The sequence below is a fragment of the Oncorhynchus kisutch genome, linkage group LG2 (genome assembly GCF_002021735.2).
Source record: "Oncorhynchus kisutch isolate 150728-3 linkage group LG2, Okis_V2, whole genome shotgun sequence".
Taxonomy (NCBI): Eukaryota; Metazoa; Chordata; class Actinopteri; order Salmoniformes; family Salmonidae; genus Oncorhynchus; species Oncorhynchus kisutch.
In genome coordinates this window covers 76,373,449-76,386,337 of record NC_034175.2, presented here as the reverse complement: position 1 = coordinate 76,386,337, position 12,889 = coordinate 76,373,449, and the positions used below count along the sequence as shown (strand labels likewise).

The window sequence follows — 12,889 nt, the reverse complement described above, 5'->3', positions numbered from 1 at the left end:
AACTATTGTGGATTTTGGAAAGCAGAAGTGCTCCTGTGTAGAATGGACACCTATGTGTGACACAACAGAGAGAGAGAGAAGTGTGTACAGTGCAGTAAACGATAGGAGTACAGACACAAAAAGACAATCAATACAAAACAATATAAATGTCCCATATGAAACATTGTGCAATGTGAATGAGCTAATTAACAATGCGATTTTAAAAGTGTTTCCAAAAGTTGATTATTATAATTATTATAAAATATATTATTAATGTTATTACTGTTGTTATTAATAGTAGCATTATAAGTAATGTTTAGTTGTTTGTAGTACTGCTGTTACCATGACAACTATCATGGCTTTTAATGCTGTTAACAATATCAACGCTATAATATTATTTGTGCTATAAAGGCAAATCACTTTTTTCCCTTTTTTTTATGTTGTTAAACAACATTCTATGTCTGCTCAACATTTCCTCATATTTCGCTCATTTCTATTTTTTTTTAAATTGCCGAGGTCACGGTTTTATTTTTGCTAGGTATTGTTTATTTCTTCTGTTTTATTATTGTTGGCGGAATGAAGGTCTAATCTCGCTCTTGAATTTTCACGTGACATTTTTGGAATCAACTCCGTCTGTCAAAATCGGAGACCGCTCAGAGATCAGAATTCCGTTGAAAGGGTCAATGAGGGAGTTCTATTCCACTGGTCTGGATAAAACCGGGCAATGGCCCGGCACGTAATCGAAAGCGGGGAGGGAGGAGCGCAATTTTCAAATCAAACATTAATCTGCGCCGCCCGGTCATCATGGTGCATCGTCCAAAAACATAAATCTTTTCCATAAAATAAATGTGTGAATTTTCAAACTAGTTTTCACTGGGTAGGTATAAACAGCGTTTTTATAAATAAATAAAAGTCACTTTTGCATGTGAAAACACAGAATCCTTCTCATCACTGATCACTCCACGTGCTTAATTAAGTCACTTTTGTTTTTAGCCGAGTTGAAGCGGGGAACCTGGCTCATGCCCGCGAGTCAGCCCGGTTACAACGAACACGTTCACTTTTCACCTGGTGTAAACTCCTCCCTCGGGGTAAACCGGGCCAGATAAACAAATCCCCTCAATGAGTGGATAACCCCGCTCATTGTCATGAAAAACATTTATCCAATCCACTCCAGAAGTGACGGAGGCAATGAGAATTACTTTCCAACGAACCTCAGATTTACAATGAATTAATGAATTTCTTAATGATTAGCAAATTACTGTTGAATAATTGATTTGTTCTTCCTCATTTGTTTAAGTACACGTTTGGAATTTCAAAATCATGATTTTGTTAGACTACCTTATTCTCGAATGAGACAAGGGTAATGAAATACAATCTCAGTTGTACAAAGTACATACATTTTCCCCCTCAAATATCACTCGAGTCATTCTGGACACATTGGGCGCACAATGGCAGTTAGTTAGAGCCTGTTGTGTAATAGCTGTGAGTCATTTGGGTAAAGCAGGTCTAAATCTACTAAATCCTAGATGACTAACGAGCGCGGGGGATATTTTGGTCGTATTTGGTCTGATCCAGCCTCATACAGGCTACGTCCCAATGGCACCCTTGCATCCACTACTTTCGACCAGAGCCCTATGGGTCCTGGGTCAAAAGTAGTGCACTTATATAGGGAATAGTGTGCTACTTGGGAGGGTAGAATAGTCTCAGAGGCAGTTTACGATGAAGTAAACTCACAGGAATGTGTGGCAAAAAAGCCCCTGGGAATGTCGGATCCTGTGTAAGAAGACGGAGTGTGGATGAGGGTGGAATGGAGAGATGCAAGGGTCAGAAAAGACTGGGGAGGGGAAGTATATAGGAATGTTGACTGATTTTATATGTTATGTTTGGCAGACACTACCCTCTGCTTTAATAGATAATTGAATTACAGTACTGTCTTTGAGAAAATATTTAACAGACATTTTAACAGTCTACATACAAACTATATGAGGTAATGATAACATAAAAGACGCAAAAGTTATTGATGAGTATCAGAAATGAGATTTTGAGAATTTGGTCAGAACCTTCCCTATAGTGGATATAGATTTAAGTCTCTGTGGTTTGATGTGGGGAATGTAGTTTGTCATGACGTTATTACATACAGGAAATGTTACAAAAAGACTACAAATGCTAAAATGAGTTAAAAGTTGTAATTTAGAATCGGCGGCTTATTATTTCCTGAAAATATTGTTGCAGCATGACTGACCGAGAGCCTCAGCCCCGCACAACGATGACAGTGTTTACCGATTCAAATGAGTGTGGGCTTTTCCTTTTCATTGAAAAGACAATCTGTCTTTTGTCTTGTGGTGGCCCAGGCCAGTCATGCATGTGGCTGTGGGGTTTATCTGACCATGTGACTCAGCATGAATCCGTTCCATGCTTGCGTCTCATAGGGCACCCTATTCCCTACGTAGTGCACTCCTTTAGACCAGAAGCCTTATGGGCCCTGGTCAGAAATAGGGCTCTGGTCAAAAGTAGTATACTATATAAGCAATGGGGTGCCATTTGGGGCACTGGCCAATGATTGTGCTGGACTTTGACTGATTACATGGGCACATTTCCTAATGACAAAAGACAAACGAACCGCCAATTTCAAAGGGCATTATCACAGGATCATAGGATAAATGCCAGGGGTAATGATGCCAAGCCCTACTATAGTATAGATGCCAGGGGTAATGATGCCAAGCCCTTTCACTATGTCTTCTAGAATCTGATTCACACAGTCATTCCCCTGTCTGTCTTTCACTGTCTTCTAGAACCCGTTTTACCCGTTCCCCTGTCTGTCTTTCACTATGTCTTCTAGAACCCGTTTTACCCGTTCCCCTGTCTGTCTTTCACTGTCTTCTAGAACCCGTTTTACCCGTTCCCCTGTCTGTCTTTCACTATGTCTTCTAGAACCCGTTTTACCCGTTCCCCTGTCTGTCTTTCACTGTCTTCTAGAACCCGTTTTACCCGTTCCCCTGTCTGTCTTTCACTATGTCTTCTAGAACCCGTTTTACCCGTTCCCCTGTCTGTCTTTCACTGTCTTCTAGAACCCGTTTTACCCGTTCCCCTGTCTGTCTTTCACTATGTATTCTAGAACCCGTTTTACCCGTTCCCCTGTCTGTCTTTCACTGTCTTCTAGAACCCGTTTTACCCGTTCCCCTGTCTGTCTTTCACTATGTATTCTAGAACCCGTTTTACCCGTTCCCCTGTCTGTCTTTCACTATGTCTTCTAGAACCCGTTTTACCCGTTCCCCTGTCTGTCTTTCACTGTCTTCTAGAACCCGTTTTACCCGTTCCCCTGTCTGTCTTTCACTATGTCTTCTAGAACCCGTTTTACCCGTTCCCCTGTCTGTCTTTCACTATGTCTTATAGAACCCATTTTACCCGTTCCCCTGTCTGTCTTTCACTGTCTTCTAGAACCCGTTTTACCCGTTCCCCTGTCTGTCTTTCACTATGTATTCTAGAACCCGTTTTACCCGTTCCCCTGTCTGTCTTTCACTATGTCTTCTAGAACCCGTTTTACCCGTTCCCCTGTCTGTCTTTCACTGTCTTCTAGAACCCGTTTTACCCGTTCCCCTGTCTGTCTTTCACTATGTATTCTAGAACCCGTTTTACCCGTTCCCCTGTCTGTCTTTCACTATGTCTTCTAGAACCCGTTTTACCCGTTCCCCTGTCTGTCTTTCACTATGTCTTCTAGAACCCGTTTTACCCGTTCCCCTGTCTGTCTTTCACTGTCTTCTAGAACCCGTTTTACCCGTTCCCCTGTCTGTCTTTCACTGTCTTCTAGAACCCGTTTTACCCGTTCCCCTGTCTGTCTTTCACTATGTATTCTAGAACCCGTTTTACCCGTTCCCCTGTCTGTCTTTCACTATGTCTTCTAGAACCCGTTTTACCCGTTCCCCTGTCTGTCTTTCACTATGTATTCTAGAACCCGTTTTACCCGTTCCCCTGTCTGTCTTTCACTATGTCTTCTAGAACCCGTTTTACCCGTTCCCCTGTCTGTCTTTCACTGTCTTCTAGAACCCGTTTTACCCGTTCCCCTGTCTCTTTCACTGTCTTCTAGAACCCGTTTTACCCGTTCCCCTGTCTGTCTTTCACTATGTATTCTAGAACCCGTTTTACCCGTTCCCCTGTCTGTCTTTCACTATGTATTCTAGAACCCGTTTTACCCGTTCCCCTGTCTGTCTTTCACTATGTCTTCTAGAACCTGTTTTACCCGTTCCCCTGTCTGTCTTTCTCTATGTCTTCTAGAACCCGTTTTACCCGTTCCCCTGTCTGTCTTTCACTATGTATTCTAGAACCCGTTTTACCCGTTCCCCTGTCTGTCTTTCACTGTCTTCTAGAACCCGTTTTACCCATTCCCCTGTCTGTCTTTCACTGTCTTCTAGAACCCGTTTTACCCGTTCCCCTGTCTGTCTTTCACGATGTATTCTAGAACCCGTTTTACCCGTTCCCCTGTCTGTCTTTCACTATGTATTCTAGAACCCGTTTGACCCGTTCCCCTGTCTGTCTTTCACTATGTCTTCTAGAACCCGTTTTACCCGTTCCCGTCTGTCTTTCACTATGTCTTCTAGAACCCATTTTACCCGTTCCCCTGTCTGTCTTTCACTATGTCTTCTAGAACCCGTTTTACCCGTTCCCCTGTCTGTCTTTCACTATGTCTTCTAGAACCCGTTTTACCCGTTCCCCTGTCTGTCTTTCACTATGTCTTCTAGAACCCGTTTTACCCGTTCCCCTGTCTGTCTTTCACTGTCTTCTAGAACCCGTTTTACCCGTTCCCCTGTCTGTCTTTCACTATGTCTTCTAGAATCGTCTACATATTCATTCACCATACACACACACACACACACACACACACACACACACACCCTGATACAGGAATGCAAATTCATTGAAACATAATTAATGTGTGAAGTCCCAATGATATCTCTGTAACCTTTCTTTTATATTTAAAAGGGGAGGAAGTTCAGTATTTACCGAATAATTCCAGATAAATAGTGCAACCGATATACATTTAAAAGAAGCAGTCAGAAAAGCCAGTATTTATAAAACACTTAGTCAAGTATTTAGGCCACAACTTATGAACAGCGAGTCAAAATCACAAGGAGTAAAATACCTTGTTTTACATGAATAAAAAAAGAAATATACTCAAAATCAATATAACCAACCCAATAAATATTTCATTTAGAAAACATTCCCACTGACTTCTGATCAGGTTTAAATTAAAGCCATATGAAGGAAAAGACAGGGCAGATCAGCACATCAAATAAGAATGATAATCTCCTGTTATTAACTGGGATTTCTGAGTGGCAGACAATCAGACGCATTTTAAAAGGAGGAAAAGTGGTTGTAAAGTGGTCAACATTTACTCCTCTGATTGTTCTGCTGGAGAAAAGGATATTTGTCTTTTGGATGGTAGGCCGAGGAACAAAGAGGGCTGTGAGATTCCCAGGGGCGAGGTTGTTATTGTTAATTGTGCAACATCATCATTCACTTTTAAGCCTTTTGTCCATGGAATGAGCCGCCCAAACTCAAGAGACAATTCAACACAAATAAGTTGATTCGATTCAAAAACGAGCCGATTTCTATTTGATTCAATTCAAAAACGAGCCGATTCAGTTAACTTCAGCCCTCGTCTTATTGGTCCAGATCCAGCGTGTCGAGCTCCTCCTCTACCTCGCCCAGATAATCTCCAGTGAACAGGTTCTCGTCTACAGGATACATCCTCCGTGTCCTCCTCCGTGTCCCCCTCTCCGTTCACTCCGTTCTCCTCCACCACAAGCCTCACTCAGTTTGTCTGTATGGAGGAGAAGATTTATTCAGCGAAGGTGAAACGGTCAATTAAAATAGAAAATAAAAAACGTTTCCAGTCCCCTATTTAAAACATGATCTAGACCATAAAGTTCTGTAACGTTGCACTCTCCTGAACAGACCCCAGGCCATGTGCCAACAATATCAGTGGATGAAGTGATCATTGAAACCCCCGCCACCCCACCCTGACTGGTCAGATAAAATTATTACAACAGGAAAGGAGTAGTACAGTTTCTCTGAGGGAAACTTTTGGACGGACAGACATCTTGTTAAAAAAAACAACAACAACAGAAGGTTATCAAACTGTCAGACGGACAGACGTCCTGTAGAAACAGTTAGACAAGCCAGGCTGTGCATCACCATCTGTGTCCTTAGTGGGCCGAGGTCTGGCAACGACCCGGTCTGCTGACGCCCCTGTGATCCCAGCATCCTTTAGGAGTAAAACACATCAATGTCCAGGAAGTCTTCAGCCTCCACTACCTGTCAGAGAAGCATAGATTGGAAAATGAGATGTATTTTAGTGTTATATCTCAAGAAACCACTCTAACCACTCTCACCTCATTTGCTCACATTGTATATAGACTTGTTTATACTGCATTATTGACTGTATGTTTGTTTTTACTCCATGTGTAACTCTGTGTCGTTTTATCTGTCGAACTGCTTTGCTTTATCTTGGCCAGGTCGCAATTGTAAATGAGAACTTGTTCTCAACTAGCCTACCTGGTTAAATAAAGGTGTTCTCAACTAGCCTACCTGGTTAAATAAAGGTGTTCTCAACTAGCCTACCTGGTTAAATAAAGGTGTTCTCAACTAGCCTACCTGGTTAAATAAAGGTGTTCTCAACTGGCCTACCTGGTTAAATAAAGGTGTTCTCAACTAGTCTACCTGGTTAAATAAAGGTGTTCTCAACTAGCCTACCTGGTTAAATAAAGGTGTTCTCAACTAGCCTACCTGGTTAAATAAAGGTGTTCTCAACTAGCCTACCTGGTTAAATAAAGGTGTTCTCAACTAGCCTACCTGGTTAAATAAAGGTGTTCTCAACTAGCCTACCTGGTTAAATAAAGGTGTTCTCAACTAGCCTACCTGGTTAAATAAAGGTGTTCTCAACTAGCCTACCTGGTTAAATAAAGGTGTTCTCAACTAGCCTACCTGGTTAAATAAAGGTGTTCTCAACTAGCCTACCTGGTTAAATAAAGGTGTTCTCAACTAGCCTACCTGGTTAAATAAAGGTGTTCTCAACTAGCCTACCTGGTTAGATAAAGGTGTTCTCAACTAGCCTACCTGGTTAAATAAAGGTGTTCTCAACTAGCCTACCTGGTTAAATAAAGGTGTTCTCAACTAGCCTACCTGGTTAAATAAAGGTGTTCTCAACTAGCCTACCTGGTTAAATAAAGGTGTTCTCAACTAGCCTACCTGGTTAAATAAAGGTGTTCTCAACTAGCCTACCTGGTTAAATAAAGGTGTTCTCAACTAGCCTACCTGGTTAAATAAAGGTGTTCTCAACTAGCCTACCTGGTTAAATAAAGGTGTTCTCAACTAGCCTACCTGGTTAAATAAAGGTGTTCTCAACTAGCCTACCTGGTTAAATAAAGGTGTTCTCAACTAGCCTACCTGGTTAAATAAAGGTGTTCTCAACTAGCCTACCTGGTTAAATAAAGGTGTTCTCAACTAGCCTACCTGGTTAAATAAAGGTAAAATAAAATAAAATAAATAAAATAATAAAATAAATAAAATAAATAAAATAAAAAATATGATACCAATCTACCTATTAAAACCAAATGACCATTCAGGACAGAAAACAAACAAGGAGTCCTAAGAGTTGTAGAACATCTACATATAAAACATCTCTATTGTCAAAGTAACATTACACTTCATTATATTATAACTTTGGTATTTAGTTGAATCTGTCATCTCATCTAACAGTACATTTACCTCATCACCATCATCATCGCCCTTGGTATCATCTGCCTCTTCATCATCGTCGTCAACCAGGTCGGGGTCGAAACTCAAACACTTCACGACCACTCACCTGGAAGAGAGAGACATTTTCTCACCACATACACTGAGTGGACAAAACATTAGGAACACCTTCCTAATAATGAGTTGCACCCCCCTTTGCCCTCAGAACAGCCTCAATTCACCAGGGACATGGACTCTACAAGGTGTTGAAAGCGTTCCACAGGGATGCTGACCCATGTTGACTCCAATGCTTCCCACAGTTGTGTCAATTTGGCTTGTTGAGCGTTAAAAGCCAGTGTGCCTGTCACCTACTACCGTACCCCGTTCAAAAGGCACTTAAATATTTAGTCTTGCCCGTTCACCTTCTGAATGGCACATATACACAATCCATGTCTCAATTGTCTCAAGGCTCCTCCCCTTCATCTACACTGATTGAAGTGGATTTAACAGGTGACATCAATAAGGGATCATAGCTTTCACCTGGATTCACCTGGATTCACCTGGATTCACCTGGATTCACCTGGTCAGTCTAATGTCATGGAAGGAGCAGGTGTTCTTCATTGTTTTGTACACTCAGTGTCTAGGACAATGTTCAGGGCAGGACATTTCATTCAAGGGGTTTTGTCACCACCCTGTGGTAGGAGAGGAGGTGGCTCATGTGCTTCAGTGTATCGTGAAATATTGTCCTTCCTCCCAGGCCATTACAGAGGGCATGTAAATACTGTATCTACCAGTACAATTACAAAGACCTTGATCAACACGAGCTCAAAAAGGAGACCCACAAACCAATAAAGTCTGCTAGATATACTCACGGCTTCTGTACCAGACTTATTATCGCTCCTGTCTCAAATAACAATAAACCTAGTAGCAACTCACCCCCAGTGACCTGCCTGCTGATAAATCAGCCCTCTTCCTCTTCATGTCCTGCTCATCCTTAGCGATCCTCTAGTGTCTCTCCATGTCCTGCTCATCCTTAGCAATCCTCTAGTGTCTCTTCCTCGTCTTCCAGGCTAGGAACGTCTCCAGAGTGATGCGGGTGACGTTAGGACCCAGGGCTGATCGCTGCAAATAGAGATGATTTTTAAGAAAAAAGTTAAGTGTTTTTGTCACAGACATTTTTGGTAACAAATAGCCATTAATACACCATTTTAGAAACTATGAATAAATACATATAAATGTTTACAACAACAAAAATGTCATAAGCGGTTACAAGGCTTTATTCATGTAAATGGTAATAAAATGTTATACCAACATTTACTTCACAACTCTACTACATTAGGAATGATCCTAGACATAGAATGACATAGATTATGTTTATCAACTCTAGTACATTAGGAATGATCCTAGACATAGAATGACATAGATTATGTTTATCAACTCTAGTACATTAGGAATGATCCTAGACATAGAATGACATAGATTATGTTTATCAACTCTAGTACATTAGGAATGATCCTAGACATAGAATGACATAGATTATGTTTATCAACTCTAGTACATTAGGAATGATCCTAGACATAGAATGCCATAGATTATGTTTCACAACTCTACTACATTAGGATTGATCCTAGACATAGAATGACATAGATTATGTTTCTATGGGGATGATCAACCGACCTCATTCTCGATCAGCTCCTCCAGTGAGTCTCCCTTCGTCTTGTCCTTCCTGAGGACGAACCCGGCAGGAAGAGCACGGAGGTACATACAGTTGTCTCCTCCCCCGGGACAGACCCAGAACCAACCGTTGCTCTCTATGTCATCCAGGAAGTACTTACAAAACCTATGGGAGAAAACATTACTTCAGTCCGTCCTCGTAGAAGAGCAAAGCATTGGAACAATAACAAACGCTGCTAGTTACATTATGTGACACGCATTGTAGCAGGTAACAATATGTAGGTTAACAGAGATCCTGTAGGTCATTCGATGGACGAACAAGCATGTAACAATATGTAGGTTAACAGAGATCCTATAGGTCATTGTATGGACGAACAAACATTGTTACAATATTTAGCCTTCCAGTAATTTGTTTGTTGATGCGTACAATCTGAGTTTGTTGAGTTTTGGCTTTCTTCATCTCTGCCTCTCCGAGTTTCTTGTGGACGACTTCCTCAAGCTTCTTCTCATCCCAGTTGTCTATGGTGTCTATAACAGATTGAAAAAATACATTCATTTCGCATCACAACGAGACAATCATCAAAGTGCAGATAAGTTCATCCCTGACACTGTGGTGGGCAGCATGACAGGCACAAACCTGATGGCAAAATGCATAGTTTATAACATCATTTACTATGAAATTTAGCCAGCATATGGTGACCTCTAGACCAACTACCTGCATTCATCCAATCATTTTTTGTTGTTGTAGGAAAATGAAAACAGTGTGCCCTAATGAACACAGCCTTGCTATAGTATAGAAACAAGCCCCGAATGGCATTATCCCAGTGTCATTGGTGAGAGAAATGGCCACAGGAAGTGTCACTGGTCCAAATAGATAATAGGTAACCAATTAGGGTGAACCTGAGGTAATTGCCTTTAACCGGAGAGACAGGTTGACCTCAAATCTATGATGAACCATTCTTTTAGTGCCAAGAGATGACCTGTCAGTACAAATACTAGTCTGTTCTTAATTTATTTACCTGTACAAATAAAGGTTAAATAAATATGAATCAAACGGCGTCAACAAGCCTATGAATTTTAATCATAGAGACAACACGCGTACCTTTTTCCAGGTCTTCATCTCTGCCATCGACACACAGACTGCACTTTTCACACTTCCTCTCAAGAGTCAGGTCGTGGGAGAACTTACACTCACCTCCGTTAGTGCACTGGTCTTTTATTTTTTACCTTTATTTAACCAGGCAAGTCAGTTAAGAACAAATTCTTATTTTCAATGACGGCCTGGGAACAGTGGGTTAACTGCCTTGTTCAGGGGCAGAACGACAGATTTGTACCTTGTCAGCTCAGGGGGTTTGAACTTGCAACCTTCCGGTTACCAGTCCAACGCTCTAACCACTAGGCTACCCTGCCGCCTCTACACTCTAACCACTAGGCTACCCTGCCGCCTCTACACTCTAACCACTAGGCTGCACTGGTCTTGCTTGAAGAAGGCACAAAGCACAGATTTGGGATCAACACCTGACAACAAGAATTAGGAGACATGGGGAGAGGAAATGAAATAATAATTATAATTATACTACATGGGGGTAATATACTGTAGCCTTTCTCAAGGACCCTCAGGTATCCTAGTGGTTAGAGTGTATGGGCGGCAGGTATCCTTGTGGTTAGAGTTTAGGGGTGGCAGGTAACCTAGTGGTTAGAGTGTAGAGGAGGCAGGTAGCCTTGTGGTTAGAGTGTAGAGGCGGCAGGTAACCTAGTGGTTAGAGTGTAGAGGTGGCAGGTAGCCTAGTGGTTAGAGTGTAGAGGTGGCAGGTAACCTAGTGGTTAGAGTGTAGAGGAGGCAGGTAGCCTTGTGGTTAGAGTGTAGGGGCGGCAGGTAACCTAGTGGTTAGAGTGTAGAGGAGGCAGGTAGCCTTGTGGTTAGAGTGTAGGGGCTGGCAGGTAACCTCGTGGTTAGAATGTAGGTCTATTAGATACTTTTTAACTGCCAAGAATCTTATCACTCAATCATAAATAGTCCCAGTACCTTTGGCGACTTTTTGTGTAACAGGCTTGAAAGAAAGTTCATTCATCTCTTCCAGCTCCTTCTTCTTGTCAATCTTCTTCTTCTTATCTCCTTCAGCAGCTGCAAACCTGATAACATCAGGCACAGAGACACATTGAAGTGCATTAGACCGGGTGGGTTGGGACACTAAGGTCCAGTCACACCAAAAGATATATTGGGGACGGGGGGCAGGAGCTACAACGCTTTTGAAAAAGTATTCATCCCCCCTTTGTTGTTTTTCCTATTTGTGGAGTGAATCTATGATTAGTATTATTGGACCATGCTGGTCATTTATGAACATTTGAACATCTTGGCCATGTTCTGTTATCTCTACCTGACACAGCCAGAAGAGGACTGACCACCCCTCATAGCCTGGTTCCTCTCTAGGTTTCTTCCTAGGTTCTGGCCTTTCTAGGGAGTTTTTCCTAGCCACCGTGCTTCTTTGGGGTTTTAGGCTGGGTTTCTGTACAGCACTTTGAGATATCAGCTGATGTAAGAAGGGCTTTATAAATTAATTTGATTTGGAGTAGTTGAAAAACGAGTTTTAATGACTCCAACCTAAAGTGTATGTAAACTTCGACTTCACCTGTAGCTGGCTGGTGTTCCCACCTGTCGTCCGTTCTGCTGTTCATGCTTGACTTGAGTGACAGGTTTGATAAAGGGTCATATTTAGGCTAACTACCTGACACATGACATTGACTCCCAAGATGACTCCAAAAAGATTCAGCCATGGCTCAGGACAACACGATCAATCAACAAGTATGATCTGCCTCCTGAACAACTACATTTGATGTTGTTGCTATTGTTAGCAAATCGGGTTACCACAGCAGATACAGTCAGATGAAGACTAGCACATGCTACACCGCAAAGTGTACAGAAGGAAACGCGGAAGGACGCATGATTACGCCCTGATCACACCAATAGTGCTTCAAAATTGCGTTAATTTGAGACGCAGCGTTATCTGGTTATGTGTGCAACAAAAACGTTCAACCACATTCAATTTCTGCTACCATTTATGTCAAACCTTTTTTTACACATACAGTTTGATGCATTAATTCGAGAAATCAAATGTAGCAAACAGTATAGACTTTACGTCCGTCCCCTCGCGATCACAGACAACAGTCACGGTCGAAGCATCGTTACCCATCGCTTCACAAAAGCCGCGGCACTTGCAGAGCAAGGTCTCAGAGCGAGTGACGTCACCGATTGAAACGCCACTAGCGCGCACCACCGCTAACTAGCTAGCCATTTCACATCGGCTACATAAGCACCACACAGAACAAACTAAAACTGCCTCTTGCAACTCTACACTCAAAAGGCAAAAGCAGGATACCATTGGAAATGAATGTGCTTCTAGTTTGCCAAAATGCTAATATCGCTGTCGGTGGGATCGAGGCGTTAGCGTAGTTATTTAAATTATTATTATTATTATTTACCTTTATTTAGCTAGGCAAGTTAGTT

At 41.9% G+C, this 12,889-nt stretch overlaps 1 pseudogene; it reads right to left on the bottom strand.

The window, feature by feature from the left end:
- Positions 1-6,243: 6,243 nt before the first annotated feature.
- On the bottom strand, positions 6,244-12,060 carry LOC109881271 (zinc finger CCCH domain-containing protein 15-like; annotated as a pseudogene).
- Between the last annotated feature and the right edge of the window lie 829 nt (positions 12,061-12,889).